Source organism: Podarcis melisellensis, assembly GCF_964234715.1.
Source record: "Podarcis melisellensis genome assembly, chromosome: 6".
Classification (NCBI taxonomy): domain Eukaryota; kingdom Metazoa; phylum Chordata; class Lepidosauria; order Squamata; family Lacertidae; genus Podarcis; species Podarcis melisellensis.
The window spans coordinates 44,453,691-44,480,558 of NC_138538.1; the positions used below are offsets into that span (position 1 = coordinate 44,453,691).

The window sequence follows — 26,868 nt, forward strand, 5'->3', positions numbered from 1 at the left end:
ACATTCGGCATCCGAAAAAGGTTTGCAAACTGGAACACTTACTTCCAGGTTTGCAGTGTTTGGGTTTTGGGTTTCAAGTTGTTTGAGTACCAAGGCGTACGAGAACCAAAGTACCACAGTTCAAGCAATGCCTCCCTCCCAAGATTGTGGGGATTTGCTGCCATCTTGTGTGCAGCTGGAGCATAGTGTCTAGTAGTAGATAATTGTATTCAGGTAGGTAGCTGTGTTGGTCTGATCCAGTCGAAATATATATATAAAAATAAAAATTGTCCAGATAATTGTATGGGAGGCTGCTGTGTAATCATCACCTTGAGACTATGCTGCATCTGCCTTGAATGACTGTGGGTGGAATATTTTGTTTCTTTGTGAAGTGGGAACCAGAGTTTCTGTTATGGAGAGGGGAATAAAGAGAGCATTGCAAATACATTTTAAAATGTTTGACTGCTTTCAGTTTTGGAAATCTGTTTTTTTTTTTAATAAATATTTATTGGAGTTTTTAATAAAAGAAATACAGAAATAATAAACAGCGTTACTTTGTTTTTACAAAATTTCATAACATCTTTAGACTTCCTCACATCCCCCGCTCCCACTTACATCATTAATAAGTTTTTGTCAAGCAAATTATCATCTTATTTTCAATTTTATAACCACTTATTTAAATACAATAAAATAATTCTCCTACAAATTTTGTTTCTCTTAATCTCTCTTATCATCAAATTCTAATCCAATTTAGTGATGGCCAATTATTTATAACCAAGCATCCTTCTTAATATTCCACTAAATCGCAATGTTTCTGTAAATAAATCTTAAATTTCTTCCAATCTTCTTTGATCCTTTCTTCTCCCAGGTCTCGGATTCTGCCAGTCATCTCCGCCAGTTGCATATAGTCCATCAGTTGCATCTGCCATTCTTCCAGTGTGGGTAGATCTTGAGTTTTCCAGTTCTTAGCGAGTAGTATCCTTGCTGCTGTTGTTGCATACATGAAAAATGTTCTATCCTTCTTTAACACCTTCTGGTCGACAATGCCCAGAAGAAAGGCCTCTGGTTTCTTGGTGAAGGTATACTTAAATACCTTTTTCAACTCATTATATATCATTTCCCAGAAGACCTTCACTTTAGGGCAGGTCCACCAGAGGTGAAAGAATGTTCCTTCATTTTCTTTACATTTCCAACATTTATTATCAGACAAATGGTATATTTTGGCAAGTTTAACTGGGGTCATGTACCATCTGTATATCATTTTCGTTACATTTTCTTTCAAAGCATTACATGCAGTAAAGTTCAACCCAGTGGTCCACAATCTTTCCCAGTCTTCAAACATAATGTTATGCCCACAGTTTTGGAAATCTGAAACAAGAAAACTGTTCTGGCAAATATTTTGCAGTGCCTTGAATTCTAGGAGGGTATTTTAGGTGCACAAATGTTTCCCTGCTAAATAAAACATGGAATAATGTACACGCACAACCATACAGACCAGTTCAACTTCTGATATACATTTGCAATAATGCAGATAATTCTATCTAATAACATCAAGCAGAAGAAGAATGTAGGCTGTCAAATGGGTTGGACAGTCAAACATATTTATTCAGCCTTTATTAAATCAATTTCTTTAAATTCAGATTATGATCCTTAATAATTGTCTTTTTTTCCTGCTGTTTGAGTTCATGTATACACACCTGAAGCTTTTTTCCTGCTGCTCTTAAAAGCTATAAAGGTATAAGTCAGTGTTTCCCAAACTTGGGTTGATGGCTGTTTTTGGGCTACAACTCCCATCATCCTCAGCTAGCAGGACCAGTGGTCAGGGTTGATGGGAATTGCAGTCCAAAACCAGCTGTCAACCCAAGTTTAGGAAACACTGGTCTAAGCAATTACAAGCTATAAAGGTCTGAGAGTGCCCTTGTACAATCTGTTTTCATCCTTATAAAATGAAATGTGCTCACTGCACTCCCTTCCTTGTGTCGCCAATTTAGTGGGAGTTTAAAACTGTGCTTCAGTTCACCAGGAACTGATGAATTACTGGCCTAGCACTAGCTTTTTAACATATATATATATAATATTGTTTCTGCACCCAGAGGAACAACAGAAGGAAGCTTGTTGTGTCTGAGACAGAAATGTCATGTTACGGCCGAATTAGGGGAATACGATTCAGAATAAACTAGCAGGAATTAAGCTTTCTGAGGGCAAGCACAATACGCTGAAAAAATAAGTGATATAAATATTCAGCAGTGTTCTCCACTTAGATTCTGAAACATTAAGGGTATGTTCCTCTGGGAACTTATATGCAGGCTTCATTTATTTTCAAAATGAGAAAAATGGAACCCAGAATACAAACACAAAACAACTTCAGTAAAAGGGTATTTTCAGCAAAAGATGCTAAGCTTTTGAACTGAGGAACTCATCAGTGCGTATCTTTGAGAACAAAATTACATTACTCAATAGGGATGAGCGTGATTCTAAAATTGACCAAATTAGATAAAATCCTTGCCTAGTGTCTATACAAATATTTGGATAACCATTTTAATCAAGTGATAAGAATTTTAAAATTTAAAAACCAATTTGGGTCTTTGTGTGTTTATGTAGTCAGAAGCTCACCATGCACTTACAACGGACAGAAAAATATTGGCAAAGTTGGGGTAAATCTAAGGTTTACAGATGTCTGAAAATCTTTAGGGGGAAGAAACCTAAGGAGTAAAGTCAGTGGTGTGTTTCTAGAAAAAGAGGTGGCAGAGCTTGCCATGAACACCTCCCTTGTTCTCTTATAATGGCAATGGCACCTACCTGAGATCTGGCGGAACTGAGCTGTAGTGAGGTCTGGCTGAAAAAAAGCCCTGGGTAAAATCCATACCAAAAGGGCCTCATTATAACGGAGACATTTTAATGAGAGGGGTAAACAGTGGCATAGCGTGGGGGGTGCAGGGGGGGCTGGCCGCACTGGGCGCAACATCTGGGGGTTAGGGTTAGGGGCGCAAATCCACGGGTTAGGGGGCGCAAATTACTTGCTTTGCCCCGGGTGCTGACAACCCACGCTACGCCACTGGGGGTAAATCCTAACAATTGGGTGGGAGGAGAGAATAGAATAGAGTGGCTAGAAAAGCAGAAAACATGGTGCATGTGATACATGAGAAAGACTAGATGGGTCTTTTAGACTGATCAAGCAGGGCTCAGTGGGCAAGAAATGCTGACTGACTGATGGAGTGGGATGAAAACTGAAAGTGTGTGTGTGTGTGTTGGGGTGGGGGTGGGGAATAAAATGTCTGGAATCCTATACAAAAGCCCTTCACACTACAACGTTTTGTTGCAGGTCCCCTTCATTCCCTCCACTTTTTATGTGGAAACTGTGAGTGCTTATGTTGTCGACATGGTGCCATCCTCACACAGCAGGGAGGTATCTTCATCTGGCACCTAAGGTTTGCTGAAGAACAAAAATCCTTTCCAGGAAAAGAAATACCCTACAGGAAGGGATCATAGAACAGATCAGTGGAGGAAGAGTGGGGTGGACATAGTGAGAACATTGCCTCTGTGAACTGCTGCTTTCACCATACCCCTGAAGGGCTGAGTCAGTTCCAGCTCTTTTAGGGAGTGGATAGACTAAGGAGAAGGCTGCAGAAGGAGGGAGAGGCTGTTATTGGGTGCTCCTAGAGGACACTGAGGAGAGTGCCTCAGCGCCCACCTCAGTAATTGCACAGAGTGCAGTGGTGTGCCCGTAGAAAGCATTGCTAATAACAAGGCCAGTGGAAGTGATGATATTCCAGCTGAACTATTTAAAATTTTAAAAGATGATGCTGTTAAGGTGCTACGCTCAATATGCCAGCAAGTTTGGAAAACTCAGCAGTGGCCAGAGAATTGGAGAAGATCAGTCTACATCCCAATCCCAAAGAAGGGAAGTGCCAAAGAATGCTCCAACTACCGCACAATTGCACTCATTTCACACGCTAGCAAAGTTATGCTTAAAATTCTACAAGGCGGACTTAAGCAGTATGTGGACCTAGAACTCCCAGAAATGCAAGCTGGATTTCGAAGGGGCAGAGGAACCAGAGTTCAAATTGCAAACATGCGCTGGATTATGGAGAAAGCTACAGAGTTCCAGAAAAACATCTACTTCTGCTTCATTGACCACGCAAAAGCATTTGACTGTGTCGACCACAGCAAACTATGGCAATTTCTTAAAGAAATGGGAGTGCCTGATCACCTCATCTGTCTCCTGAGAAATCTCTATGTGGGACAAGAAGCTACAGTTAGTACTGTATATGGAACAACTGATTGGTTCAAAATTGGGAAAGGAGTACGACAAGGCTGTATATTGTCTCCCTGCTTATTTAACTTATATGCAGAATTCATCATGCGAAAGGCTGGACTGGATGAATCCCAAGCCAGAATTAAGATTGCCGGAAGAAATATCAACAACCTCAGATATGCAGATGACACAACTTGATGGCAGAAAGTGAGGAGGAATTAAAGAACCTTTTAATATGGTCTGAAGCTCAGTATTAAAAAAACTAAGATCATGGCCACTGGTCCCATCACCTACTGGCAAATAGAAGGGGAAGAAATGGAGGCAGTGAGAGATTTTCCTTTCTTGGGTTCCATGATCACGGCAGATGGTGACAGCAGTCACAAAATTAAAAGACACCTGCTTCTTGGGAGAAAAGCAATGACAAACCTAGACAGCATCTTAAAAAGCAGAGACATCACCTTGCTGACAAAGGTCCGTATAGTTAAAGCTATGGTTTTTCCAGTAGTGATGTATGGAAGTGAGAGCAGGACCGTAAAGAAGGCTGATCGCCGAAGAATTGATGCTTTTGAATTATGGTGCTGGAGAAGACTCTTGAGAGTCCCATGGACTGCAGGAAGATCAAATCTCTCCATTCTGAAGGAAATCAGCCCTGAGTGCTCACTGGAAGGACAGATCCTGAAGCTGAGTCTCCAATACTTAGGCCACCTCGTGAGAAGAGAAGACTCCCTGGAAAAGACCCTGATGTTGGGAAAGACATCAAGGAGAAGGGGACGAGATGGTTGGACAGTGTTCTCGAAGCTACCAGCATGAGTTTGACCAGACTACGGGAGACAGTGGAAGACAGGAGTGCCTGGCATGCTCTGATTCATGGGGGTCACGAAGAGTCGGACACGTCTAAACAACTAAACAGCAGCAGCAACAACAACAACAGCAGTGGTATGCACTCAGTAATGCAGCAGAGTAATGCCTTGAGTCCAAGGCAAAAAAAAAAAGTAATCAGGTTTTGCTCAAGCAAGTCCCATTCTGCTTCCCACCAGCATTTTCTTTGTTGATCTTCAAACAAAGAAAATGCTGGTGGGAAGGAGAATGGGACTTGCCTGAGCAAAACCTGATTACTTTTTTTTTTTTTTTTGCCTTGGACTCACTGAAGTGACTCAAAACTGTGTCTTTAAGAGCTTGCTTTTTCCTCTGATGGCTTTGTTCTCTTGTGTCATGTCCTTTTAGATTGTGCGCACCTCTTCTTTGTTCAGGAAGGATGGGAGTACAATCCTGGCATCCAGTGAAATGGATGGGCATGTTTAAGGGGATATATTCAATGTAGGAGAGGCCAAGCTAGTGCAAACAGGAGCTTGGGGCATTTGGATTTTTTTACTGAGTCTTTTTGTGGTCACTCAGTGTGGCTCGTGCCCACTAGACCTGGTAGGGTGCTAGGCAGTCATGGGAACATAGCCAATGAGATCATGGGGGCATGGCCAGTTTTTCTGGTCCCCCCATCCTCCTTCGCAATGGTACTGTAGACAATTAAGCATTGTAGGATAAAGAGTCACTCAGGTAAGGTGTCAGTGGTGGAGAGCGAGAGATGGAAGGGTAGTGGTTAATGGAAGAAAGCATGAGATACTTTCAGTCCTCTGGTGATGGGTGGCAGGGAGGAGCAGAGAAGGAATAGAAAGGGGGTGGGTGGAAATGCCTGGGTGGAAAGGGGGCATTTGGAGGGAATAGAGAGAAAAGGAGATAAGTCAGAGAGACAGAGAAGGAGGGAGGGAGTTTTATCCCTCTGGTGACAATCAAGAAACAAGCTACATGCACTGGACCAACTCCATCATGTCAAGAGCAGCATCTTCAACTTCAGAGTTGCCACAGAAGTAGGGTGCCCAGGGAAACCAGCACCAGCTACACCCCAGAACTGTAAGTGGAGATCTTCAATATATTTTCAATTGTCAACCTAGATTTTGGCTCAAAGCTTTCTTTGACCTGTAGGGTATCACTGTTTGTGCATGACAAAGCAGCTAGTTTTTTATGTTATTTTTCATCTCCTTGTGTTTGAACAAATGCATTTGTTTTTGTGTGTTTCAGGTGTGTGATAAGGAAAGTATTTACCCAGATCTTTAAAAATGGGGTCCACTTTTTTTTTGCGGCGGCAGCAGGAGGGGGCTTGAGTCAGTAGGGTTAGCAAGAAGTAACTTCTTGATCTTTGAACACAGTCCTTGGTACTAATACAAAGTTTGCAACTAAGTCTTCAAAAGCAAAAACATTTCCAAGAATGTTAAACTTCAATTATTATAATTCGAACACTGTGCCTTTCTCTAAAGTGCGTGACAATGACAAAAAGGGAAGAAAAACAAATTAATGGGAAATGGTGAGGAGAATTTATGGACCAGAAAGATTGAGGAATTTTATTGGCTGTATGAAGAACAGATATTGTTGCAAAGACTAAATCAAAGTGATTAAGATGGATTGGCTGCATTTTAGGAATGCCTGCTGAAAGAAAACCATGACAAATTTTTAGATGCATTGCTATAAGGTAGAACTTCAGGATGGCCTTGACTAAGATGCATAGATAAGATAGAAAGTGGTTTTTAAATGAGTAGTGTGTTTACAAACTGGAAGAGAACATGCCTGGAAAAAGAATGGAGGAAAATTGCTACCGTGGCAGCAAAGAGCCTATATTGAGAGATGTTCTTTATGCAGAAAAACCTCTTATAATCCCATTAGTCAAGATGTATGGAGTAGCAACTAGACGCGACAGTGGGAGATCTGTTTTGGGCTGTAATCTTATACTCACTTTCATGAGAATAAGCTCTATTGAACTCAGTGCAACTGATTTTGGAGCAGGGGTATATAGGATTGTGCTGTTTAAAATGTACCATAACAGGACCTCTATCTATCTCAGCCTCCCCCAATTTGGTGGTCTCCAGATATTGTTGAACTACAGCTACATACTAGAATCTCTGACTGAGGCTGATGTGAGTTGTAGTACAAAACACTGGGAGCAGGGAGGGCACCAGGTTGGGGAAGACTGGCCCATGCTTCCTCCCCATGGGGCAAATTGCAGTTATGGGATGAAAGTGGTGTGGTATGGGGGTGAATCTCCATTTTACTAGCACCATGACCCCAAACTGAATAATGGCCTTATGCTTGATTATACTTTTGAAAAACTGTGGAAAAGAAGATCATGGATCTTTCACTTAGTACAATATAGTATTTTGGCTCAGATAATCCAGTCCTGTGGGCGATGATGTCTACACGGCAATGCATAGGACAGGGGTCAGCAAACTTTTTCAGCAGGGGGCCGGTCCACTGTCCCTCAAACCTTGGGGGGGGGACTATATTTTAAAGGGAAAAAATGAACGAATTCCTATACGCCACAAATAACCCAGAGATGCATTTTAAATAAAAGCAGCTACGGCCACCCCAAAACTATCCGTGGTAATTTGGGGGTGCTGGGCGGATATTTGCACCCCGGCGTCACATCTGCTAAAGATGGCCCTGGCCTTCATCTCTCAATTAGCCTTTTAAGTTGATATCTTTCCCTGTCTGCATACAAATTAGAATTTTTTTTCAAATAAAAATAAATAAATATATATGGCTTTCTTAAATTTCATTTATGTTCCCATTATTTGTCTGCTTTGATTTAACTAAATCATTCAAATGTATTCTACTTTTGATCTGATTCTGGATCTTTTTTAAAATTACCATTACTTTGCTGCAGGAGGTTCAGCAAAGCTAAAAACATCTATTTTCAGTCACTTAACTTCCCTGGCACTGAAGAAACTCTCCTTTGGTTTTTCTGAATGTACGAGCTTTCAGGAATGCTGTGACAGAATCTGAAGAAGCTTGGAAGCTGAATGAGCTCCACAGAATGCAAAGGTTCTTGTGGGATTTTGTAACTTGAATTGTGATCTATTTACCATTGTTAATAGCACATGCAAAATCTTTCCTTCCCTCTCTCTGGGAAGCCTTTTGTACTGTGCTTTACGGGTCAAATTGTGTTATTAGCAAAGGGCCTCTAGAAGGAGCTGTTGCTCTTTCCAAGTGACCTCCCGAGAAAAAAGAAAAGAGAAAAGTGCTCCCTATTGAGAGATGCTGGCTGGCTTTGTCAGACAACATAGCCCCAATTGGAAAGGCAAAATGTGAAGATGAGAGAGACGTTGGTCCTGGAGGTTGGGTTTGAAATTTGACTCATGTTATTATATTTGAAGCCTCATTTCAATAGCAACTGGTTGCCACAGTCAAGAGTTTCAGATTTATGGTTTGAAACAGACTTATGAAAAGGCAAAATCAACAAGGACTCTGGTGGCACCTTAAAAAATGAACAGATTTCTATTTTCCAAGGCTAGAGCCAACTTTTCATGCAGTTCTTCAGCATGGTGAGCCTGTCTCCTTCCAGATGTTATTGAACTAGTAACTCCCATTGGACATGCGGACTGAGGCTGATGTGGAGGTAACAACATCTGCAGGGCACCAGGTTGGAGAAGATTCATATAGTTAAACTAGACCATCTGAATGTCTGGAGGCAAATGAGTTCCAAAGATAAGAAGCCACAGAAGAAAGTGCATGGAGTTGTAAGACAATAGATGCTGGTTTTTGTTCTAAGGGCTAAAGCAGATATGATCTGGTAGGAGAGCCAGGAGTGTCTTTCTTTAGAAAGATGCCCTGTGCAGATTGATAGAGATGGTCTCAAACCCCTTGTATGGAAAATTATAGATTTAGCCTAGAAGTGCCGTTTGCATTCAACCACAAAAGACAGATCCCTCCTCTGAAGAACTTACAACCTAATTTTAGATAGATGGGAAGCCCACAGAGGACAAGGTGGAAGAAGACAAGCATTATCCCTAAATGAGAAGGACCACATTCCTGGGACTGAATGTCCAGTGTCGGCACCTGCTCTGCAGAAAATCCTGGAGATTAGGCCGATTCCACTGTGCACTCACTATACATATTAATAAGAACCTAACAAGACATGGGTTGTTGTTTCTCGTTTAATAGAAGCCACAGGGACCCTTGAATTGAATCAGGACCATAGCACTGAAGAATGAGATTAATCCTTTATTCCAATTAGGCCTCACTGCCGTCTGTAGTTTACTGGTACCGAGGTATCCATGCAAGATCTGTAAGTTTTATTCTGCATGGCGCAAATAGAAGATATGGGCAAGAGAATTTTAATCAGAAAAATAATATGGAGCTAACCCTACCTATTCTAGTGTCATATTCCTAATCTAACCAGTATCTCCTCTTTGCACCTATCTTTTTAATGCAGGAGAATCATAACTATCCCACACTGCATCTAATTTGGGCCTAAAAGACTGACTTTAAAAATTAGTAGCAGAAAAACACTGGGCAGAGGAAAACTTCTCCTGTTAAAAAATAATTCAAGGTTAGGTAAGACATCTATGGAGGAAATCAGCAGGTAGCTGGCCTTGCATATGCCTTGCTAGAAAAAGCCACTTCTGCCTTAAGGAGGAGGTGGGGTTCCACGTGTCCAGGGGGTGGGGAGGCCAGCCCCTGAGTGATTGGGGGGATTCCCGGCCAACTGGCTTGCTCCGGGGATGTGGCCTGCCCCTTAAAGGCAGGACGCAGCTGGGGATCTCCCTCTTTCTGTGCCTGCCAACTGCTCCGGTTTTCCTGCCCTCCCGCCATCTAAGGTTTGCTTTCTTTGACCTTGCTATGGACCTTGGTTGGTCGCCGTTGAAGGACCTGGTAGGAATTTTTCCACTTGGCAGATTGGCACCAGCCACTTGGTTTTCACCTACCTTGTAGCAAATCACCACAACTTTCTGGGTATTGGCGCTTAGGCATTGGAATAGTTCTGTAGATGGGAAAAAAGGGGAGGTAGTGCCACCACCTGCCCCACATTTTGAAGGGTAGTCTGTTAAAGGATTTGGGTGTGTGTGTGGCCCTGTCTGAAGCCTAGGGAGGTTAGGGCCTAAGGCATGCCCCCTATTGGTGACCCCGGGGAGCTCCTAGTTGATGTGCATCAGCAGGACTCCCCCTACTGGTGTTAACCCTTCCAGGACCTCAGGCAGACGGGCTGGAGTCAGATATAGTCAGTTAGGTCCAATTCCTAAGCCAATACTGCTCATCACCTGTAACCAATAAAGTTGTGGCCTTCTTTAGCCCACTAACCTTAATAAATGTGTCATTATTTCTACTGGGGGGCAGGCGGGTTGGGAACTCGCCATGCAACTGGCACATCAGGAAACTTGAATCTTGTGGCCAGAATGAAAAGTGAAATTGTCAAGAATGGGATGACATCAAAACCCTCCACCTAGTGCACTTCCACAGTGTGCATAGTGTATAAACTGTATGTCAGGACTGGAAATATTGGTGGCAGAAAGGAAGGCAGGACTACCACTTTTCTTGGTATGATTTCCTGTGGGGTTTATTTTGGGAAGCATGTTCTCACTTGTCCCACATTACATTGCTCACTATGATGCCGGACTCCTGCAATGATTAAAAAAAATTATAGGGAGTAATTTACTGCAGGACATATACAGACAAAGGCATCTGAAGCAGGCGACCCTTGCGGTAATAATTCCCTCAGTAAATCTGGTCGCAGCTGTTCCTGCTGATGCACTGACTCGTGGGTGAGATCAGAGCGCAGTAGAGCAGGGCTGCTCTGTGACTTCCTGAGTCATCAATCAGACTAGAAAGCATGTTGACACTACTAAGCTAAAGGACAAGAATCAGTGACACCTTGGCGCCTCTGCACAGCATAGGCTTGTTCTGCTAGCAGTCCCAGGGGGTTCTGGTGTCTCTCTCTCTCCTAGCTGTTGTCAGTCTGCCTGGCACCTGGCACCCTTTTCTCTGGCATTGGCTTCCACTGCTAGGCCTTCTGGCATGGTATGCCGAGCCTTCTTTTCCCAGATCCAATTGCTGTCTCATGCTCTTTCCAAGCCAAGGTGTCGCTAACTAGCCCCTAAAAACAGCATATACCATCTCTGACGCTTCTTTTATCAGCTGCTGTTTCCATGTTCAGTGCCCATCTTGCAAATGCGGCTGTCTGCACAGTTATGTTCCAAACCTGTTCCTGAAAGTAAAATCCTGCCCTCCTTTTCCATCACCTTATTCATAGAATGGTTTGACCCTGTGAACCCCCCTGATGCCCGTGGAGAGGAGCATTGGGCTGGAGTGCCATGGTGGGGTTGCCCCTTGCCCACCTCCCTCCATCCCTGCCCACTCACTGTCTAGGGAGCATGCCAACTGAGGAGAGACTGAGTACTGGCTGGGCAGCCATTCAGCAAGGGGGCTGGGGATGTGGCGGTGAGGCCAAGCTGGGCTTTGGGTCCCAGAGACCCCCCCCCAGGGCAGACAGGGAAGGATAGGGAGCCAGGGACAGGGCCCAATGCACCTGGGTGGGCCAATGATCCCCACAGCAGCCCGTGTCTGCGTGGGGGTGCCTAGTTTGTGCCCCCTCAAAATTATGCGTCCAGGGCCATGGCTCTCCTGGACCTCCCGCGTTACACCCCTTGGGTACATGTGGCTCATGCAACCACATCCCAGGATGTATCAAGGATTGTTTTTGCATTAGAAAGGGGTGCCAGCTATATAGGAAAGGTCCTACTGCATGGTTGCATTGGGTATATGGAGCAGTCAGCTATGCGGGATCATGTTATGGAAAAGGGTCTCTTGTAAGTCTGCTGCTGCATTTGAAGGGCATCTCACCTGGGCAAGATGTATTGACGAAAGACACCCTTTTCCAAATGTAGGGTGCTATTTGGCTCCTCTTATTGCTGTGATGGTAGAGTACCAGAACACGGTACTCTGCTGCACTACATTCTCTCCCCATCCCCCGGCCTCTCTGCTTCCCTTGAGTTTTATAAGCTGTGCCCTGAGTCTGCATTCAGCTTCTTTTCACTTCTGCAAATCTCGGCCTCAAGGCAGAACAGGAACAGGAGCTAGCTTCAGGCACCTGCCAAGGCTTGGCTCTTAATTTTGGATTTCCCTGTGCATCAGTTTCTCCAGATCATTTTTCGTTGCTCAGGAGGAAAACTGATCCATCAAGCTCTTTGCTTGTATCGCCTGTGGCATTGTCTAATTTCACACCCCCTTGTCCTACTCACAGCATGCTAGACGGATCTATCCCTTTTTGATTTCACATCTGCTGAGTCTTGGATCTTTTTTGCATTAGAGGTGTTGAGGACTTGATGCACTTCCTGCTCCTCTTGTTGGAATAACCCCCAGCACAGGCAGCCTCCCCTTTAGGATGCTGTCACTGAAGCTGCTTGATAGGGGAGCGAGCTAGATGGTTTTGTGGCTGCCCTCTGTTTACACATGTCCTTTGAGTGCAAGTCTGCTCTTGCTTAATTGCAGCAGGGCTCATGTCAGAGGCACTTTTTAATTGGCTTATGGTGTAAAACCGTGAAATCTGGGCCATGTTTTATTATAGTTCCTATCGCTCTGAACAAGATGGGAGTAATTAAACTCATGCTGTCATTTTAGCTCAGCTCAGCTCTGTTCAAAGCAGGGTTTATTTTTAAGCATTATAGATACGGCACAGCCTTCTGATAGCAAAGTCAGGGATTTTGTGTGTGCACATTTCTATTCTCTGCCATAACCTGGTTGGTCCTGCCGTCTATGCGCTAAAACAAATGGGAGCTTTAGCCTTCCTACGAGTTTTGTAAGAGAAGAATTTGCTGCTAAGCCGGTCCCTTCTAGTGCGTGGAGTTGCTTTGCAGCTGCTAAGTGGACTTATCTTCCAGACACTATAATGTTTTTGTTCTGATCACTAAGCCAGTGAGGAGTAGGCACTTAGGAATGCAGTTTTGAAGGGTAAGAATTTCATTTCCTACTCAGCGTCACAGAAGATGCCAATCCCATTTTCAGGGCATACTTTTGAGCCAAGGCTCATCAGCATTAAGCCCCTGAATCTGCTTTGAATGTCAGGGAATGTCAGCGTAAAGTGATGGCAGTGGGTGCCTCTGAGTACATGCAGAGTGTCTCCTCCCCAAGGGATTTCCCCCTTCTCCTCCACCCATGTGTGCCCAGCATCATCCCCAAATCTGCACCAGAGGGTTGGGGGAACCCCAGAATGGATTTAGGGGGCACTCAGGGGGAGAAGAGAGGGAGAACTTTCTGCTGTGCAAGGAGAACTCTTTGTGCTGACAGAACATTTTGCTTGGTGCTGCACTGGATATAATTCATTGGCTTCCACCCTTTCTGCCTTCCTGCCCCTTATGCCTGGAAGTGCCCTCCAAAACACATCTATGTGACCACTACACTCTCCTCAAAGCTGATCTTTTCCAGGACATTTTTGGAACAACTTCCTGGTCCCAATACTATATCACAACTAAGCCAAAATACCTGTATTTAAAATTGTATATTCTTTCCCTGTTTATTCCTGTCTCCATTTCACCCCTTTCCTCTTTGTTTTCTACATGCCTTTTTAATGTTCGTAAGTCCTCTGCGACATGGATTTCTCAAACATGTTATTCGTAAAGCATTATGTATATACCGTAGATGGTGGCGTCCTCATCAGTGATGGACTTCGATCCAGAAGATTTGGGTGGCCTTGGAAAAGTCACTTTCTCTCAGTGTAGCCTACCTTGCATGGGAGCTGTGAGGGTAACTCTGGAGTCCCTTGAGAAAGTATGGAAAACAAATATGCTAAAAATCACATCTCTATTCCATGGAAGCATCTTCTGCGTAAGAATTTGGCAATGTGTGAATTGGTTCTGACAACAGATTCTGATTCCACAGTAGGTCAGAGGATCTTGCTTCAGGCAAAATGTTGTGTCTTAGGTTTTTTTTGAAAAGTGGATTTAATTAAAAATTAATTGGAAACAAGTTTAACTATTAAAATGGCACTGCCCTATGAATAATGGATGGGATTTTAAAACACTGCCTTCTAACTGCCCAGCAAGAGCATACGTCTGCAAACTGGGGTTTTATGGGTCATGCATTAATTATTATTGTATCTGCTTCCTTTCACCCCCCTCCCATTCTCACAGAGAGCAGCCACTCTAGGATTTTTTGTCAATGGGTTAGCAGTGGCACAGTAGAAGGTCAGCCGCAAACCCCATGGTGTGGGATGGATTTTCTCTCTTGAGCACAATGTGGTAGATCTAGATGCCAGAGGATGTATGAAACCCAGGCTGGCGGATGGGACAATGTTATCTGTTCAAATAAATGAATGCTTTGATGCAGGGCTTGAGCTGAAGGGGGAAGGATTTGTTCCGACCCCTCTGACAAAGACTCAACCTCCAGCAGAGAAAAAAAGGCAGGCACTATGACCCACAAGTGACCAGGAGGAAGCGGAAGGTTGGATGCACTGGAAGAAGGCTATGTCTACTGCCTTCTCTTCCATAACACTGGACAGGGTGGCTGGAGGCTGCCGTTTGAGCAAACCCAAGAGCAAAGTGGCCCTTCACAATTGATGGAGCTTCTCAGAGCATTACTTTGCCAAACCAACCATGTGAGAAGCGGACCTCTGAATCGAGCCATCAAATGCTAACCCATTTGGTCACTAGAGGGAGATAGAGCCATTTTTGTCTTTCAAAGGCTCTTAAACTCTACAAGAGTGGTTTTCTTTGGTGCCCAGCCAAAGAGCCTCGGAAAAGAATTGTCTGAATAATTTTTGAAAATTAAATTTCTTGAATGTTGGAGAATTTCAGCTCTCCCCAGGAGAAAGTTCAGCAAAATGTCCTCTGAATCTTGCCACCCACAAACAGTGCAGAGAACGTTGGCAGGCCATTTCCGCCCAGTCCATGTTTTATTGCTGCAAAGAGAGGATTATTATCTCCTTGGCGTGGTCAAGGGGGAACTAGACTGCAAAAGCAGAATCAGGCAGCTGCTCTTTGGGTGTAGGGAAAAGCATTGTGCTGTTTTCCTTCCTGAAGCACACCCCATCCACCTGACAAGCTAGATCGATACTGAACATAATGACTTGAACAAAGGAAAATCCATGCTAGCCTTGAATGTTCAGCCATGCTCCAAGGAAGAATATGTTTCTTACTAAGCATCATCAGGGCATAAATATTTGATGGCTGAGAGGAGGCCACTGTATGAATTATGGAAAAGTTCCAAAAGAAACACAAGCCATTATTGCTGGAAGGCCATATTGCTGCTGACTTGAGGAACAAACACCTGCTGGGCAACCCCCTCTTTTCTCTGCAAGGATGTGTCAGGGGAGTCGTGGTCCATGTTAGAGCAGAATCTGTGTGGTGCTTATTGTTGCTGCCTTGGGAGAGGGAGTCTCTGCCCCATCAAAGAGGCGTAGTTCACTCCTAAGCATGTTTATTGAGAAGCAGCTCTGACGGAGTCCAATTGCGGCTTAATTGCGGGCCAGTCGTGTCCGATTCTAGGGTTGTGTGCCCATCTCACCTAAGAGGCCGGGGGCCAGCGCTGTCCGGAGACACTTCCGGGTCATGTGGCCAGTGTGACAAAGCTGCTCTGGCGAGCCAGCACCAGCGCAGCACACGGAAATGCCGTTTACCTTCCCGCTATAAAGCGGTACCTATTTATCTACTTGCACTTAAGGGTGCTTTTGAACTGCTAGGTGGGCAGGAGCTGGGACCGAAAGATGGGAGCTTACCCCGCCGCGGGGATTCGAACCACCGACCATGCGATTGGCAAGCCCTAGGCACTGAGGTTTTACCCACAGCGCCACCCACATCCCTTACCAATTGGGGCTTACTCCCTGCCAAATATGCTTACGGTTGCAGCCTTAGTGGCTAAGTTTTGCTTGCCTCAGAGCCTTTTGATGCAACCAGCTATTGGTACAATAGTGGCAAGTTTCACACAGACCATATGCCTTCCCTCAAAGATCCATTTCTGTGGCGAGAGCATCAATTCTTCCCAGCGATCCAGCTGCAATTGTATCTGGGAAAATACAAGACTTCCCACAGCTAGCACGTTTATTTGTGATTCTGTTAATGATAGCACACCTCCCTCCCCATGTCTGTGACCTCATTTTTGTAGTCTCTCTCTTAAACTGCTATTCTTCACAGTCTCTCTTCCCACTTGCAACTTCAGCACTTAAAGGCTCATCCAGCAATGTTTTTTTTAAAGATTTGAAAGACAGCAGCATTAACCCTCTGCAGCAACACCCTGTCATTTTGTAAACCTTTAATTCCAGGTGTTTATGTATAACATTTCTCAGTGGCCTTAGCAGTAATTCACATTCTGAGTGGTGTTTTTCACTTTTTTATGCTTTGCACTGCAATATGATGACTTTGAAGTTCATGTTCTGTGCGTAGTCCTCTCTTGCACATGAAATATCCTTGTTGTCAAGATGGTAAAACGTGGGGTGGACAGTACCACTGTTTGGTGGACCAACAGCTGGTTGGACAACCATACCCAATGAATGCTCATTAAAGTCTCTGCATCTTTGGTGGAGTGCTGCTGCTCTGTCCTGCAACTATTCAGTGACAAGGTGAGGGTCCATAGCTCAGTGCTGTAGGACATTTCTTGCATGTATCAGGTCCCAGTTTCAATCCATAACCTACCTCAGTTACACGGAGAGATAAAAATGGCCAAACTCTGAGGATGCACGAAGTAGTAAGGATTATCTTCCTTACTTTTCCTGCCAGGGAAAGCAGGGGATATGACCTCATAGAGTATTCTCTCTAGGAATTTACAGGGGAGAACTCCACGTGTCTTAACTCTTTGCTTGTCTAGCAAAGCTTGAAATTTTATTTTGGCTGTGAGATTATTTCTCACAAGATGGGGTATAAATGTAAAAACTTACAAAAAACATAAGAAGCTGCTGCTGGATCAGGCCAAAGGGCATCTCACAGTGGTGAACCAGATGTCTGTGGGAAGCCTGTAAGCAGAAACTGAGTGATAACAGCACTCTCCCTACCTGCGATTTCCAGCAACTGGTATTCAGAGACATACTACCTCTGAGGTGTTCAGAGACTTAACAAATGTGCTTTGCATGCAGAAGGCCCCAAATTCAATCCCTGGCAGCTCCAGGTGAAGGTCCAGGAAGAGCAGGAGATGTGAAAAAGGCCTCTGCCTTGGATAACCCAAGGGCTAAATGGACAAATAGCCTGATGCAGCTTCCTATGTTCTTAAATAAACCAGGATTCTTGTTGTGTTGTGACCATTTTTTGTTTTCTCCAGGCAAGGTGAGCTGATATGGTGTTGTTTTGTGTGCTCGCATGTGCCCTTGAAGTTTTCCTCTTATGTGAAGATAGGTATATTGACTTCATTATTACATAATAGATACAAGAAACATGACTGTGCTTCTTTAGGAGCCAGGTCTGTGTGACACCATTGCTTCATCAATAGGCAAAGTACTCACATGGGTCCATGCCTTATTCTCATGGTCCTACTGAACGGATCAGTGGCGACGTAGCAATTAAAGCTAATTGGATTTCAGTTGCTGGCAACATGCAGTAGCTTTCCTGTGCGGATCTGAACAATTTTGCAAATGGGCAAACACCAGGGAAAAGCTGCCGGAGATAGTGAAAGATTAGTTTTATCTGCTGCATCTTCTTCTTGACAACACGGCTTCCGACGATCGAGGAAATGAGGTCAAGGTAGCTCAGCAGGTAGGCTTCAGACATGTGCCCTGCTAACCCACTAGATGAGTTTAGCGGTGAAGGCCATTTTTAAATAAACCTGTGAAAGTGGCAGATCTTCAGGCAACAGTATGAGAACCATCTAGTGCTTTGGAAATGTTTGTGCTGTCCATTGCATTCCAAGATGGCAAAGGGCCCATGTTATGTGCATAGGTGCCAACTCCTAGGGGTGGAGGTGTCTTTGGTTCCCTGAATATTTGTTGGCAGGGGGCTGAGCCCCCACAATGTTGAGGGGGTGGAGGAGGTTGCACAGAGCCATGCAGCATCAGTGGCTGGCTCCTCCTGAGCACAAGAGACAAGGAGCCACTGGACATTGAAGATGCACAAGCGCTGGACTGTATGCTCAGCCTCCTCTTGACGATGTGCATGTGTGATGTCACAGGTATGTGACACTGCTCATACATGCAACACTGGGCCCCTTCAGTAATGGGTGCAGTACTGGTTGTGTATGCCATTAGTGAGGCAGGAAGTTGTGAGATAGTGGAACACAACTTTCAACTATATGTACCTCCGCAGCCACATATAAACAGTGAATGTGGAATTGCAGCATAAAAACTCTGGTGACTGAGAATCTACTATGGACCAATGCTTGCTAATATAAGATTTAATGAAAACATACATAAAATACAGAAGGTACATGTAAATGTTGCTTGCTTCATTGAAACGATCTTATTATGCTGTTCAGATAATGACTGCAGTAGTTTATCAAACACAGTGGGAGTTGACCTTTTAAAATATCTATCATAATGGGACTCATTGAAGTGTTTCACTGTTTTTAGGAGGATTCATGTAATACATAGTGGGAAATAAGGGATGGAGACAGGGCAAATCAGGACCCTGAAGGGCTTCAGAGAGAAGCAAGAGGATAGCTGCTGTGGCTAAGACAAGATGTCCAAAACTGAAGTCTTTCAAAAAGCAAGATGTCTATGCTATTCAATAACCTGCTGCAAAAGATTTGTGAAATGCTTTGAGGTCAAAATTGCTCAGATATGTGCTGAACCTGATGCTACAACTAGTCCAGGCCTGTTGGAGGTCCCTGGAGTAATGTTGATTTTCAACCTGTGAGATCAGTTTCAGTTGTTCCAGCCCAGTGGCATGGACAGGACACTAGTTCCCCAGCTATTGCTGTTTCTGGACCAGAAAAAGCTGCCCTTAGTAGGTCTGCCTCCACTTCTCCAGCCTCTAAAGCCTGCAAAGCTATAAAGAAGGGAAGTTCATTGAAGCAACATTTGAAAAATGTAGGGACTGGAATATGAGTGATTAGACCTCTCCTTGGTAGCATTTGTTCTTGCTAATATGTGAAAGATTTTTCTCTAATCGTCATGTCAGGAGCAGAGAGAGCATGTGCTTACTATCTGTCACAGTTAATTTCACCACCAAACACTTTCATAAAGGAGTGAAAAATAGAGATGGCTTAGTATTACCAAATGATTTTGGAAGTTTAAAAAACCCTCAACACATTTCAAAATGTGAGCTCTAAGAATGTGTCTGTTTCTTCCTCCCCTCTGGAAATCATTATATCTGGCATTTGCAAACATGATCACATTTCTGGAGTGCTGTATGTCAGTAGAAGGAACCAGGGCACATTTTTTCTTTTTCAACTTACCCTCCAGCTACATGTAGAATAACAGATGGGGCTGCAGTGAGATGCATGCAGGAAAAGGAATTTCCTGGCTCAATAATTTGCTCACTCTCTCATATAAGAGCATTTTATATGATGTAAAGGACTCCAAGGCCCCAGCTTATCCTGTGGTCTAATGCAGGCAGGGCTTCCAAATGTGTTTATAATGCAAAAGATAAACTATGCTTTAAGCTCCATTTTACAGATGGGAAACTCTTTGATTCATCCAAAATTATATGGAACGAAAAGGCAGGAATTGCATCAAGCTCACTTCAAGTCCCCAATCCGGCAGTCTTAGAAATATGTCCTTGGAAAAACATAATCACAGAGCCTCTTGAAAAGACTGTGTGTACACCATTCTTCTGCAACAAAGCAAAATGAAATAAGTCAAAGGCTTTTCTTTGGGCTGGTAAAAACAACCAAGAGTCTTGTGGCACCTGAAAGGCTAACAAATGTATTATGCCTATGAGCTTTCTTGGACTACAGTCCACCTTATCAGATGCATAAATTTTATCCTGAGTTGCATGGGTATATAGAAATGTGATTTGGAAGGCAGGGAGGTTGGAAACAGTGAGGTCAGAAGAAAGTGAAATGCAGAAAAGTACAGATATTGATTATTATGTTGTTTGGTTGATGTTTCTCGGAGCATTTGCTTCTTCTCTAAAGCTGTTGATGACAACAATAATTGGTGTCTCAACTTGCTGTTCAGCAGCCCTTGTGGGCCGAAAAATGGTCTTCCCTCATTCTATTATTTGAACTGATATTCTTCTGATCTACAGCCATTGTTTCTTCTCTGCTATCATCAAAAAAGGTGAAGAATGGACTGCTGACATTTTCTTAGTTCATGTTTGCAGATTTTAAATCTCTGATCTCTCCCTAGCCTTCTGAAGGGTGAACACTCCTGGTTATTACATCTCTTTTGTCTTTTTCTCATAGGCTGTGCTATGGCACTTCCAGACTGTTGCTATTTTCTGCTGGGGTTCAGTTACATACTGGCAAATTCAGTTTGCACAATTAATTTGATTTGGTACTCTTGTGCAACAAATCTGCCCCCATCAGTCTTTTTGCGATAAGGAAAGTGATGGGAGATGTTTCATACAACATTGAATAACCTCCTAGCAAATTAATCAGAATGAATGTGCAACAAATAACTGATGTCGCCTAACCTCCCTGTAAACTTTGGGCAAACAAGTCTGGATGAATGCTAAATAAAGTATGGAACTGATATCAATCTCCTCTGAACCATCCCCAGTTAGTGGTATCCAAAGTGAACATGATACTGCAAGGAAGGTATCTCTATTGCTGATATTTCATTTTTGTGAACTCATACCAGAACAGCAGTGCCTGTTTCGTTCTGTAGCCTCTTACTTTTGAGATCTAAATTATTCATTTGCTGCGAAAACTTTACCTCCGTTTGTGTCTGTGTGTTTGCACGTGTGCATGCTCCAGTATGGATTTCATTCATAATTTCCTCTTGGCTAAAAGAAGGTTGCTAGGCTTCTACCAATAAATGTTGGAGACAACACACCATTTACAAATGGGGCAATTACTCAAGCATTATGTAGAAGGGTAACTCTATGGCTCAGTCCTTGTCCACCAAGTTATATAAATCAGGGGTGGGTAATCCGTGGTCCTCCAGATGTTGTCGAACTGCAGCTCCCACCATCCTTGGCCGTTGGCATGCTTTCACGAGCTTATAGGCATTAGAATCCAACAACATCTGGAGGATGCCAGTTAGCCACCTCTGTTCAATGTATCACCCTCAGGACTCAACTAAGAGCTTATCCACACTTACTTTTTGCCCTGCTCTTTCCAGGCAGAGGTCTGCACTTCAATGCATTTTGCATTTTCTTTTCTGCCCTGAGCTTTCCAAGCGAAAACTTGAACTTTAAAGCTGAATCAGAGGAAATGTTCAATCTGGGTTTCTCTGTCTATCTTCTGCCAGAGTAAATCAGTAATACAAATAAGTCTGAAAATAAGGTCTAGCAATGGTGAGAGCAAGAAAGGACAGGTTAGGAAGGCAGAGGAACATAGGAAACAACTCTATGCCAGATCATTTCTCCACTAAGCCCAGTATGGTCTGCTCTAACTGCCACTAGCTCTTGAGGGTCTTAGGCAAATGCTCTTTCCCATCTCAGTCATATAACCAGAGATGCTAAAAATTCAAACTGGGACCTTCTGTTTGCAAAGTTTTTGTACCATTGAGCTACAGTTCCTTCCCCTGACAGGGTTACAGAAAAGAACAGGGTCCATCACCTGCATTCTAATCTAATGCTGATATGGAAACAGTGCTAGCTGACATCTGATGCCCACTATCAATTTGCTATTAGGCTGAATTTGGCCCTCTGTGTGGTTCATTCCTCAAACGACAATTCGCTGTTCATGCTTCCTTTGTCTAGCAAGAATTGCAGCCCTTCTCTCTGTTTGCACGTGCCGTGCACTGTGCAGAAGCCTTTCTGAAAGCATAAGGCCCTGGAATAGAGCTCTTAGTGGAATTTTGGCAACCAGCATGCCTAACAGATTATTTTTAAAAATAGGCTGGGGAAAAAATGCCCCCAGTGACAGCCGCAAGCCTGTTCTAAATTGGGATTAAAACGGATTTTGCTTTGTACAACATTTAGCCTAAAACAAATGGCACCACTAATGACATTAGCATGGCCAACATTCTCTGCTTATTAGGCAGCTCTGTGGCTTGGGCATTGCAAAGAATCCCTCCAGGGCTTAATAAGCCTTATTGGCCTCATGTTATTACTGTAACAGCATGGCTCCTTGAGCTCTGAGCCAAGGAGATCAGAGAACACAAACGATTCCAAGCTCAGCAAGAAGATGACACAAAGAAACTTATTCAATTTGTTTTAAATTTGGATCCATGCGTGACCTTGGGCAAGCCGCTTAATTTCATTGGTTTTCCATCTTTAAGATGGGAAATGATTATGCTTCTTTGACCTGCCTTGGGTGTCTCATTTGTAAGGCTTTAGGACAGGGATTGTTTCTCACTCAAGCTGAACTAAGCATTCGCAGCACAACTCATATCCATCAAAATTAGCAATTTAGATCATCTTAATCTGGATATAGAACTCTTCCCCAATTTGAAAGGTCTGCCAGCAGAGTTGTGGCTGTTGCTTAATGAACTAAAAGGCCAATGGATGAGATTAAATATGTTGAGCCAGAGAAAGTGGGCACACGAAAGCACACAACATGACTGTGCATTACTATCTTGCAGACAGATCAAATGTGAACATACCAAAGTTTCTCTGTTCACATATCCTCCACATACAGACTGACATTTTCAAGGGATCTAAAGCCTGCAGAACAGGAATGGGGAACTTGTGGATTTCCAGATGTTGTTAAACACCAATCAGGCCAAGCATATTAGCACTTTGCACAATCAGAATCCATTCTCTGCTGAGCTGGTAATTTAATGGTGATGACAATACCAGATTTGCAAGGATATCTGCAAATCTGATGTCAATATCAGATTCACCATTGGGTTCAGAGCAGATGATATGAACGTTCACCCAAAGATGTATCACTTGAGCTATGGGAGCAATGAATGGCTCCTTCCCAAAGCATCCAAAATATTTCCTCATCTCAGGTTCAATTTTTCAGCACTGTCTTGTGTTGTGACCAACAAGTGAATGTTATTTTGACCCTGTACCTTGCACTGAGAGCTAATCCCCAGAGTAGATTTAGGGAGCTGCCTTATACAGAGCCAGATCATGGACATAGCTGTCAACTTTCCCCCTTTCTTGCGAGGAATCCTATTCGGAATTAGGGAATTTCCCTTAAAAAAATCGGAAACGTTGACAGCTATGACCATGGGTCCCTCCAGATCAGTGTTATCTGTGCTGACTGGCAGGTGCCCTTCAGTACTTCAGACAGGTGTCTCTCCCAGCTCTGATTGGAGATGCTGGGGACTGAGCCTGGAAGCTTCTGGATGCAAAGCATGCAGCTTTCCATGGAGCTACAGTCCTCCTGCAGAGCACAGTACAGACTAGGCAAAACACACACACGCGCGCGCACACACACACACACACACACGACTTTGCTTCCATTTGTCAATTGAGTTAGCAGGCCAAAACCAAAATAAATTCCTTCTTAGGCCTTTACATGACCATCTGCTCTTGCATTGTGATCCAGGTGGTTGGATGCCAAATCTGTTCTGAATATGCCAACTGAGGGGTGGGCATTGGGCTTACAAAAAAAGAAACACAAACAACCTCTTCTAAGCCTTGCCCTGTCCAGCTCCTGACATCCCACCCCACATGAGATGGATGCAAGGCTGCCAGACCCCCAGACCCATTTCAAGGCTTGTGTGCATGGGGGGAGGGCAGCAGGGGTTGAAATTTTGTTAGGATGATGGTCTAGGTTTTTCAGTTGGAACAGGCAAATGCTTTCCAGTAGCATCTTGAGTTTGTCTCAAACCCATACTGACGTTTGCTTGATCTTATTTAGGTTTCTTTTCCCTCCTTTGCTGTGCATTCAAGGTGTGTTGCAGTATATTATCACTTGACCTGCTCACAACAACCCTATAAAAGGAAAGTGAGAGAGTGATCTACTCAAAGCCACAAAATAAGGTTTGAAGGTGGGGTTCTCATGTCTAATCATATGATTTTTTAAAAATAAAACAACCAACTTAATTCAAAGTACCATAATCAAACCTCACCTTAATCTCAGCAGCTGACCAGGATGACTAGGCTATGCATTGGGCAGGGAGCTTGGAGCTTCCTGTTCCAAATGTGCTGGCAACAGCCCAGAGAAAACCTCCCGGGTGTGGGAGAGTGTAGCTCAGGTGAATTCACTTTGAAATGCAGACCCAGCAGATTTGTTGAGCATCCCTAGCTGACATACCTTAACATGAATCCCCTCCCCAATACAAGTAACAATAAAAATCACACAAAAATATCAGTAAAAAACTATTTCCGTCTACTGCCTCACCTAGTTGTTAATGGCAAACTAAAGACAGGCCAGCAGTTCTTATTGCTCAAAAGTTTTCTTGAATAAGTGGGTGTTGCACTATCTCCTAGAAATCAGAACAGAAGTAAACAATCATGCCTTGCATCACTGTATTTTATGTTCAGCAACCACGGGTACTCTTTTCTGGAGGGATTCAAAGCATTACAAGTTATTACACATCAATCAATTTTCTTAAAACGTGTGCAGTTACAAAATCAGCAAGCCCTTGATTGCATCTCAGGTATTTGGGTAGTGTTAGCGCCTGTCAATCATGCATCCTCCATAACTATACGGTCTGTTTAAAAACTCCCTTGCTATGTAAGGCAGGGAGCAATCAGATCTTCTCTCACTGCCTAAGTAGGTGGGAGCCGGCCCCCTTTATATATAATATGCATGAAGCCCTGGGCAGACCATGATCTGCCCTTCTTTGAGCATGACAGAGTAATCAGCAGCAGAGTTGAAAATTGTTTTAATTGCTGAGTGTAGGCTTTCCCACCGTGCAAAGTATTATGGTGACATGTCCTCTCCCGCCCCTCATCTAGCTTCCTCTGTTGCTGGGAAGGTTAATTAGTGTAAGACTGAACATCATCTCCTTTGATCTTCCAGCCTTGATTCATTAGTTTTCAAAAAAGAACCAATGGTGAGAGCCAAGAGGATCCTCAAATCTCATATTAATCAACCCCCCCATTCCTCCCCATCAGTTTTTGCTTGCTCAGAGATGGATGGATAAACGCAACATTACTGTGCTCTTTTCAGTAAAGTGCTAGGCGGGATTCCATGAAAGATTCATTTGCTCTTTCTTCTTTTACATAATAGGTAGAGAGTGAGTGCACATCTCTTCGCTGTGAAGAGCTGCAACATAAAGAATCCCACCAAGAGGGAGAACCTTGTATCTTTTTGATATTGGGTGAAAGGCACACTTGTGAATAAATTGTTCCATGGCAATTTTGGCAACTGACAACGTTCTTCTTCAGCGCAAACAACTGATGTAAGTAAGGTGTTAGTTAGTTAGTTAGGTTGTTTTTTTTTTTTAAACTCACTTACTCCAAAATGAGAACAGTGAGACAAAGTTGGAAAGCTTAAAGCCTTGACTTTAAGGCTCCTGCTTCCTAGATAAACTCTCTTTTAACAATACGTCTTTGATGGGACAAGAGAAGAATGGTCCAGTGAGTGCATGGGCTGCAGCATGTTTAGTGAAGATGGCATTCTCATGCTTCACATTTATATTCTACGCCATTCACTATTGAAAGGTGGGAATGGATGGCATGGAATAGGCTCCTCTCTTGCATGGATAGGGAACCTGTGGCCCTCCAGATCTTCATAGAATCATAGAGTTGGAAGGGACAATGAGGGTCTTCTAGTCCAACCCCCTACAATGCAGGAATGTTTTCCCCAACATGGGGCTTGAACCCACAACCCTGAGATTAAGAGTCTCATGCTCTACCGACTGAACTATTGGGCTACAACTCCCATTATCCCTGGACCACTGGCCATGCTGGCTGGGCTTGATAGGAGTTAGTTGAGCAACATCTGGAGAACCACAGGCTCCCCATTAGAAGGTTCTATTAGCACATCATCTGACAATGGCCAGAGTCAGGGGCAGGACAATGGGCAGGAGGAATCACTGATTTGGTTCAGAAGGCCTGCTCTTTATCCATGCTTGTTTGCATGACAATAATGGCCACATATGGCATTACACAAGTGATCTTTTTTTCTAAACAGCTGCAGTTGCTTTTTTGTACTATGCATGTATTTTGAGGGTTCTGAGTTGTATAGTTATTTTATAGTTATAACGGTTATTGTTATGCTTTATTTATGGTATTATTTTGTATTTTATACCCTGTTGTACATTGCCCTAGGCTCCCTTAGGAGGAAGAGTGATTTAGAAATGTAACAAACAAACAAATAAATCTGTCTCTTTTCCCATTCATTTATTTGCATTATCTACATAGAAAAAAAGTTGGAACGAATATATCAAACCTGCAAGTCTTGAAGCAGAAGCTATACATCACGAACAAAAATGAAAGAGGGGGAAATGGCTATGATTTATACAAAGGTTGCATATTTAATTTAATTTAACATGATTCATATACCACTCAATCAACAGAAATATATATGTGTTTCATTCACAGGTGACTGATTTCAAGTTTGGAGTGGCCTTGTGGGAGTCTTCAGCAACTGCTTTCCATTTCAAGTCTCTGTCCCTCCCCAATCTGAGTTGAAATCTGAGTCCAAATAAAAGCCTATTGACTTGGTAGCCTTGTCTTTCTGTCTTCTAAGGCATTATGAGGCCAACTACTTTATCAGCGAAGATCCCGGCTGCAAGTGGTTGGGCATGTGGATGGGATTATGCCATTGAGAGAGAGAGATGGTGCATTGTAGTTGAAATAAAATATAAGCAATGAAATGTGTGCTTGACTAGGTGAACATCTGGCTTTGATTCTGAATCTAGCTTGTTTGTCAGGATCAACTAGGATTTGAATGGTGACTTCCTCATTTGTGTCCTGGTTTCCTTTGTAGATGCAGAGTAGAAA

General features: G+C 43.4%; 1 long non-coding RNA gene across 2 annotated transcripts in view; it reads left to right on the plus strand.

Annotated features, from left to right (window-relative positions):
• The window catches only part of LOC309371337, a 41,502-nt gene extending 14,911 nt beyond the window's left edge, over positions 1-26,591 (plus strand). Inside the window, exons 2-3 of one of the 2 annotated variants that reach the window (XR_014169060.1) lie at positions 25,151-25,322; positions 26,467-26,591. This is a non-coding gene — a long non-coding RNA (uncharacterized lncRNA). The remainder of the gene's footprint in view (positions 1-25,150; positions 25,323-26,466) is intronic. The other variant, XR_014169061.1, reaches the window with a different exon arrangement.
• Positions 26,592-26,868: the final 277 nt, after the last annotated feature.